The sequence below is a fragment of the Aegilops tauschii genome, chromosome 3 (genome assembly GCF_002575655.3).
Source record: "Aegilops tauschii subsp. strangulata cultivar AL8/78 chromosome 3, Aet v6.0, whole genome shotgun sequence".
NCBI lineage: Eukaryota > Viridiplantae > Streptophyta > Magnoliopsida > Poales > Poaceae > Aegilops > Aegilops tauschii.
In genome coordinates, this window is record NC_053037.3 from 588,363,451 (window position 1) to 588,372,384 (window position 8,934).

The 8,934-nt window shown below is 47.4% G+C and overlaps 1 long non-coding RNA gene across 1 annotated transcript; it reads right to left on the bottom strand.

Annotated features, from left to right (window-relative positions):
- Positions 1–5,109: 5,109 nt before the first annotated feature.
- LOC120976246 (uncharacterized) lies at positions 5,110–5,909 on the bottom strand. Its single transcript, XR_005771497.2, has 2 exons — positions 5,640–5,909; positions 5,110–5,509 (listed from the first exon to the last, which is right to left on the bottom strand). It is a non-coding gene; the product is annotated as an uncharacterized lncRNA (long non-coding RNA).
- Positions 5,910–8,934: the final 3,025 nt, after the last annotated feature.

Here is an 8,934-nt window from a genome sequence, read left to right on the forward strand (position 1 = left end):
CTCATGCCATCCAGCCACCTGTCCTCCCAGAACAAGGTTGTCCTCCCGTCCCTAGCCTCGGCTCTAGTTGTAGCCCGGAAGAATTGCATGGACTCCTTGGGCACTTTTATAGTGAATTCGCTCCACGGTCTGGAAGTATCAACTCCGTTTCAACCACGGCCACCTCGCTTGCATGGCAACGTTCAACCAGTGTAGGTTAGGGATCCCCAGTCCTCCTGCCCACTTCGGTGCACACACCGACTCCCAGCCTACCGCACAATTGCCACCATTTGCCTCGGCCTTCTTGCACCACAGAAAACCCCTGCACACTTTGTTCATGGCCGCAATTGTCTTCATTGGTAAGTCCAGTGCCATCATCGCATGTATTGGTATAGCACACAACACTGACTGTACAACTGTCAACCTCCCGCTCTTTGGCATTAGCGCGGCCCTCCATTTTGGTAAACGATTTGCCAGTTGTCCACCAAGTATTGTAGCTGTCCTGCCGTTTGTTTTCTTAGGGAGAGTGGTAAGCCGAGGTCCTCGCTAAAGGCTCTGAACACAACCATCTCCCACTAGCTTGTCAAATGACTGTGAGTGTAGTCACTGGTGTGAGAAGGGTCAATGAAACAGAGCATACAGTTACATTGCCAAATCTCTTTAGAGATAGGGAAATTAAGGCTCAGATACGATATAGATTCGGGGATGTGGTCACAATTAACAAATGAATAACCAATGCATTCACCCACCTTCCCTAGACTACACTTGGCCTATCCTTATAAAGGATGCACCGCCTCTGCAGCCTTCTTATAGCCCCTAGCTATGTATCAGGATAATACTGACTCTACCGAACCAACAAGCAAACGCGCACACACACAGTGTACGCGTGCACACTCGCACACTCTGTGTGTGTGTGTGTGTGTGTGTGTGAGAGAGAGAGAGAGAGAGAGAGAGAGAGAGAGAGAGAGAGAGAGAGAGAGAGAGAGAGAGAGTTTTGATGGATTGGAAGGATGCAACACGGTAGGAATGGGAGGCATGCGGCAGAAAATCATTTGTGGCGAACTGAAGGCATGCAAAAACAGCTCAATGCCGCTGAGTACAAGAGAGTCGTCCAGCAATCACAACCCTTTGCCATGCACATGCATCAACTGGTGTACGTTTTCATTTTGTCCCAAGAAGACTCAAGTGCAGAATGATGCTATGAATACACATCTATCACACACTCTTGGGCTAAACTATGTACTACGATGCAGTCATTGCAAAAGGGTACAAAAATAAAACGTGTGCCAGAAAACAAAACATATACAACTGAAACATTTTTTATACACGTTTTTACCTGTTTTCTTTTTTTAATACATGTCTAGTTTTCTCATACATATTGTACATTTTTCATATATAGCAGAAGATTTTTTATACACGTATATCATTTTTAAAATATATGACTAGCATTTTTCTAAATACATGTATTGATTTTCGGAAACACTAAAGCCCACACGTGTGGCCTTCAACTCGCCCACACGCCTGGATCGTCGTCCAGTGCAGTTTGCACGAATCTTGACACGAAAAGGTGGATTTGGTGTGCCACGTAGGACGGGGCTGGTGTGTGGGCGTTGGAGAGTTTGCCCACACGCCCCGCACCATGCAGTTTGCCAGCTGCGTGTGTGGGCGAACTAGTTTGTGCCCACACAGCCACCACCTAGTCCATGCGCGTGTGGGCGAACTGCTTTTCGCCCACACGACGACTCCTACGTTGTGGATGGCAACTGCAGTTACGCGAACGTGGCAACTAGGTAAACACACATGGCAACTATAATTCGTTGCTAGACGGCAACTGCAGTTACGCGTACGTGGCAACCAGATAAACACACATGGCAACTATGATTAACCATACATGGCAACTATGGTTGGACCACACGTGACAACTAGGTAAACACACATGGCAACTACTGTTTGACCATATGTGGCAAGTAGTTAATCACATACGGCAACTACCATAAATTAGACATGGCAACTATAGTTAACCAAAACAGATAGAGTTGCCATGTTTTTGCAACTACACTTGCCATCCCGGATAACTACATCTGCCATCCCGGATAGCAACTAAATCGTCATCCCACGGGTACCTAACGTAGCTGCGCCAGGACGTGTGGGCATTCTTGCTTCGTGCCACACGCGCGAGGTGGAGATGAGTAGTACTTGTTGGCCGTGTGGCACGAAGTAGCTGCGCCCACACGTGTGGGCAATTCTAATGTCCGCCCACACACAGCCCGTGTGGGCTGCCACGTGCTCAAGCCACACACGGTGTGTGGGCGGATGCCTTCCTTGATTTTTACTTTTTTCTTACTCATTGTACATCTTTTGTTTACATAATGAACATTTGTCTTGCTTCTTTAACATTTTTCAAATATAGATTTTGCCATCTAATTTTTTCATACATATTATACACATGAAATATTTTTTATATACATTTAACATTTTCAAATACATGACAAACATTTTTTTGTATAAATCTTTTGTTGTCTACATTTTCTTTATATGTGTTTAAAATTTTTCAAATACATGATTAACATGATTTTCAAAACAAATGATTTTTAAAAAGAATCGAATATGTGTTAAATATTTTTCAAATACACGTCATAACATTTTCAATGATACGACCATTTTTATAAACTACACGAGCATTTTTTACATTGTATAAACATTTTTTCACGAACACATTTTTTAAACACATCAACATTTTTTTCAAAGCTATCAACATTTTTTATAATCACTCTAACAAATTATTACACCAAGTTAACATTTTTCAAATTTATGGTTATTCTAAAATTTTAAGTTGGTTTAAGTGTTTGGAGTATATGTGTTTTGGAATATATTTTTGAAAATATGATCAAAAGAAGAAAAAAAATGAACACGTGAAAAAAAATAGAGAAGAAAACAAACTAACATATAGCGAAATCACTAAACAGAGGGTATCCCCTCTAAAGGACACTCCCCATCTCTTCTCGTGGTAACAAATGGCACATTGTATGTGGGACACATGTCACAACCTGGAGTTTGTGCATTTTTCGTAGATTCGCTTTCTTAAAATGTTTTTATCTCTTGAACCATATGCACCAGCCGTTTACACTGTTGTTTATCATACCACATCATCACTTACAGTGCCAAACGGTGTGAGTTTTCCCACACCACATCATCACTTACGGCAACTCCAACGTACGACCCCAAATAGTCCGGCCGCGTCGGTTTTGGTGGTAACGGACAGAAAACGCGGCCCAACGCGCGGGACCAATTAGTCATATTTCGTTTTAAAGAGTGATCAATCCAGCATTTAGTGCTTCTGGACCCTGATACCGGTCGTTGCACTAGTAAAAAAGAGGATTTTACCCCGGTTGGTAAGGGCCTTTTGTCCCGGTTTTTGAACCGGGACTAAAGGGTCGTTACTAAAGCCCTAACCCTTTAGTCCCGGTTCTTACACGGACCGGGACAGAAGGTCCTCCACGTGGCCGCTGCTGCCAGCCCAGGCAGGGGGGCCTTTGGTCCCGGTTGGTGCCACCAACCGGGACCAATAGGCATCCACGCGTCAGCATTTCAGGGGCTGGGGGTTTTTTTGAAAGGGGGGGGGGGGGTTGGGGGGTTTTGGGGGGTTAATTTAGGTGTTTCATATATTGTGTTAGCTAGCTAATTAATAGAGAGAAGTGTCCTCTCTTATCTCCGTGCTTGGTCGACGCTACGTACTATATACGTATGGAGAGGACTAGACACGCTAGCTAGTAAGCAAATGAAGGAAACAGAAGATCGTCATGAACATATGCATACAGAGAGAAGTGATATCGACCACCTCTCCTTCTCCGAGAGATTGGTCGAACAACAAGTTCTCGTATATCTATCTGACACTACCGGCTACATATATACAATAATTATCTCTTACAATATAATCTCCTAATTAAATTGTAAGAACACAGGGTCCACATAGTATTCTCCGTTTTCAGCGATCACGTGGTCAAGGAAGAATGCCGCCAATTCCTCTTGAATTGCTCGCATACGATCTTCTGCTAGGAGTTCATCCCGCATCCGAAACATCTAATTTGAAGAAGGGGGTCAATACATATATATATATGAATAAATGAAACTCGACACAAATGATGGTAATAAAATAAAATTGTGAATATTATTGCTTAAGCACTTCATATTGTTCGTCAGTGCGGATAGACTCGCAAACGTAGTATCCACAGAAATCATTTCCTTGTTCCTGCCACAACCACTTTACAAGAAATAGAGGTCAATCTAACTGATAAGCAAGCATGCTAAATGGTATTGATGAAACTAGCGCTTGAATCACTAGGAGATGTGCGGAACATGTTACTATAGTACTTACTTTCGGGTGTCTAAATTGCAGCTTCTTCGGCAGTCCCGGAGCTTTTGTGGTGAATTTTCTCCAAACCCTGCCAGACAAAGAAAACAATTACTTGATATCAGGAAATGAACAAAGTTGCTGATATGGTGGATAATGATCGATTTAACTTTTTTCTCGAGCATTTGAGTCATGTCCACATAGTTCTGAAGATCTTTTCGTTTCGAGTCTAAGACGGTTACTACGAGAAGTGCATCGCTGCACGCAGTGGCATCTACACGCACCGCATCAACGGCGCGCGTGCCGTCGCGATTGGAAGCAGCCGAGCAGTTAGAGTATAGGCAACTGTTGGAGAGTGATATGTGGCGTATATCCGTATTCAAAAGGACGACACCTGACAACAAGATCTGACACGCCGAGTACGCGCGCAGGCGAGCGGACGAAAAACGCATGGTGCACTGTATAACGTAAACTCTTTTCATCACAGATGCATTTAATGACCATGCAACCAGACCGATTACTCTCACACGTCGCAGTTCAGTACTGATGGCTGGCAACGTCTTCCACCACGCAAAGCATCTCACTATCCTGATCCATCGCCGCTATGCTGAGATGTCCCAGAGCTCCTCTTCTGCTCGTCGTCTCCGGGCAACTCCACCACCGTTGCCATTGATCTTGTGCCCAAGGTGCCCCGGGGCCAGGACAAAATGGTTTTCTGTATTTGTTCATCATTCAGTTCGAAAATAAGTTCATAAATAAAAGATACAATCACAATGCCCTGAATCACCTTTAAGCACACTAAAAAATGCGCCTTCGTCTCAGCCAAAAAGATGCAGGAGGTACATGCGCTTCCAGCCAACGCGTATAGTGGTGTTTGCCGCTGTCGCGGCACCAGGGCGGAAGGACTAAATCCCGCTGCACGAGTCCACGGTGGGTGCCCCGTTGCCGGCGCCTACCGACGCCACACCTCAGCTCCCAGAACTGAACGTCGTACAGGACGCGCCGGAGAACTCGAGATCAGGCAAGGCACCGGCCTGGCCCCGAAGAGCCCGGCCCTGATCCAACGGACGCATCTCCGGTGAGTCCACGCCTACGACCGAATCGGCCACGACTGGACCGGCGGCGCCCAAAACGTACGCCACCTCGCGCACCACTGAATCGGTTGTCGCCCCTGTCGATCTGCAGTACCAGCGCGCGGAGCAAGCTCGTAAGCCCTAGAGTCAACGAAGAACAAGGATAGAAGCAGAATCAAACTGGCCAACGCCGGCGTCGTCGCACCGGGGATCGCCATGATAAGATCCAGACGAACCTCGAGTGCCCAATTTGTTGCCGGCTCAGTGTGGTCAATGCCCCCAATCAGAAAAGGGATTTGGTGTGTGAGACCGAAGCAGGACAGGGGCCTAACCTGGGTCCACGCCACCCAGACAACTTTAGAGAAGACAGTATTGGGCCCATGGAATAAAAAACTAGACGTACCACACTGCACGTCTGCACACTCTGCACGACAGATCCCTTTTCGCAGATGTGCACCCCACAAGACTAGCGTGGACAAAAGTATTCGCATGTATGGACCGCTGTATGTCCACTTTCCTCATTTCAACGAACTTTAGCGCACAAATCACCTCGCCTGGACGACCGGTCAGATAGTTGCGATCAGCTGCCGCTGCGTGCAGAACGTCCGCTCTTCGGTTACTACTCCCTTCTCAAGCTTAATCTCTAGGAGAATATAGTAAAAGCTGCGCATGCCTGCATAAGTCTTCAATTACATTACCATAACCTGGACTAATAAGGGAAACCGAATATGCACAAGACAGTAAACCTTACTTGAAATTGTAAGGAAAGAGTATTATATCTTTGTTTTGATTTAATACCAACGATCGTAGCAAGTTGGCCTCGGCTTCTTTGGCATGTTTTTCAACCGTATATGCATCTATGAGATTTGTGTTAATGAACCCAATATCACCGATTTGTCTTTTCTTCAATTCGGCGATCTTCAATCTGCATAATATAGTGAGGATAATTATAAATACATGCAATTAAAGAGCTGACCTATATAGAGATACTTAATGACAGAAGTAGTACTACTTACAGACAGTAGCAAGTGATCGTTGATTTATCGAGGGCCTTTTGATTGAAAAACTGGAAGAACTCCTCAAATTGAACATTCAGCAGTTCAATTTCGACGAGGTCATGCTCCGGTTTAACTCTCAGCGTCAAAGTATTCATCACATCAGACTCTCTGCAGGTTTTCATGTACCAATCTTGTAATCTTCGCATCATCGTTGTTAGAGATCTTTCATCTTTGACGAGAGGCTTCCCGTAATGGTATTTGTGTTCGTCCACCTCCATGATTTCATAATGTACATCGTCGGGCAGGTAATCTCCAAGATTGCTATAACCGGCCACCATCCTCGGATCATTAGCGACGATGTCTTTAGACACCTTGAGCGGGGGGGCACGATTGGTTCGCTTGTTCACCGAGCTGGGCAATTTTTTCCCAGCTCGTCGTTCTTTTAACCTTTGATCACTGACAGTACTTCCCGACCGCTCCGCTTCGACAAATGTCTTTGCAATAATGCGCTCATAGTTGCCTTTCGGCGGAGACTTTGGTGGTTTTGTCAGGGCATCCAGAGTGCGCTTCGCTTTCACCGGATCTACCTTCTCCTCCGAAGGTGAATGTTTCTTTGCTTTCACCCCTTCAAAGAAGTTCTTCACTTCGGCTCGCACGATCTTCGCGTTCTCCTCCTCGGTCCTCTCGTATGGTAACTTCTCTGGAGTCTTCAGAGAAGGACCGAATCTATATTGCCTCCCGCCTCTGGCAGCTATACTGCTAGACGCCAGCAGAGCAGACGGAGCGGCTGCGGCTGTCTTCTTTCCTTGCTTACGAGGCAGAGGAGAAGGACTACGACGCGCCGGAGCAGCCAGAGCGGCGGCGGGTCTCTTCCGCCCTTGCTGACGAGGCGGAGAAGGAGGAGGCTGGCTGCTCTGGCACGCCGGCGCAGGCGGAGAAGGAGGCGGAGTGCCGCCACGCGCCGGAGAAGGAGGCTGAGTGCCCTGATCACTCGCCGGAGGAGGAGGCGGAGTGCCGCCACGCGCCGGAGAAGGAGGCTGAGTGCCTTGATCACTCGCCGGAGGAGGAGGCGGCGGCGGAGTGCCCTTACTCGCCGGAGGCGTCCAGTTCGGAAGGTTAATGAGCTCCTTCCGCCATAGGCACGGAGTCTTCAGAGCTAAACCCAGCCGAGTCTCCCCTTCATCGGTAGGGTGGTCAAGCTGGAGGTCCTCAAATCCCTCCGTTATTTCATCCACCATCACCCTAGCATATCCTTCTGGAATCGGCCGGCAGTGGTAGGTTGCGTCGGGTTCAGGAGGTAAAACAGAGCCAACAGCCGCCTTGACTTTGAAGTTCTGCCATTCCGCCATAAGGTGGCAATATTGAGACTCCGTGATAGCATTCACGGGGTAGCTAGCAGGAGCCGTCAAGACATGCTCCGGCTGAAGCAGCTCGGGGGAAGCCACGCTGCTTCTCCACTGAGATGGCGGGGTAGCTTCGGGGGTAGTTTCAGCGTGTCGATTGCCGTCTCGTTCCTCCAGCGTTTGAACCCTTTCGTGCAGCTTCTGAATTTGGGTCTGCTCCATTTTTTTCCTCCTCTCCTGGCTTTTGTAACCGCCTGCGTCCGGAAAACCAGCCTTCCACGGAACGGAGCCTGGCGTGCCTCGTGTCCGTCCAGGGTGCTCAAGATTCCCGAGGGCCATTGTGAGCTCGTCGTTCTCTCTGTCTAGAACGAACGTCCCTTTCTGCGCTGCATCGATATATTGCTGAATCTTCTTGACTGGTATTCTCAAAAGCTCGTTCGTCCAAACGCACCTCCCTGATACAGGGTCCAAGGTTCCGCCAGCCCCGAAGAACCAAGTCCGGCAACGGACTGTCCAGTTCATTATCTGTGGTTTGATCCCTTTTTCAAGCAGATCATTCTCAGCCTTGGCCCACTTAGGCCGGGCTTTGAGGTAGCCACTTGACCCCGTGCGATGGTGAAGCTTCTTCTTCGCAGCATTCATCTTGTTTGTCGCTGACATCTTCTTACTCTTTTTCGATGTCTTGTGAGCCACAAATGCGGGCCAGTGATCTCTGATCTTCTCATACCGGCCGATGAATTCTGGTGTCTCTTCTTTGTCGACAAACGTTTTCAGCTCATTCTTCCACCTCTTGAATAGGTCTGCCATCTTCTTAAGAGCATGAGACTTGATTAATTGCTCTTTAACTGTCTTCTCCGGATCCTCCTCTGGCGGTAGGGTGAAATTTTCCTTCAGCTCAGTCCAAAGATCATCTTTCTGCATATCATTGACATAAGACACCTCAGGGTCTTCCTTCTTAGGCTTATACCATTGGTGGATGCTGATCGGGATCTTGTCCCTAACTAGAACCCCGCACTGAGTAGCAAATGCATCCTTTGTCCGGATGGGTTCAATCGGTTGGCCGTCGCGCGCGATTGCTGTGATCTCAAACCTTTCATCCGAGCGCAACTTTCTCTTCGGGCCTCGTCTCTTTACCGAAGTTGTGCTCGATCCGGAGGGCTAGAAAAAAGAAGAAAAACGAGTGTTAATTA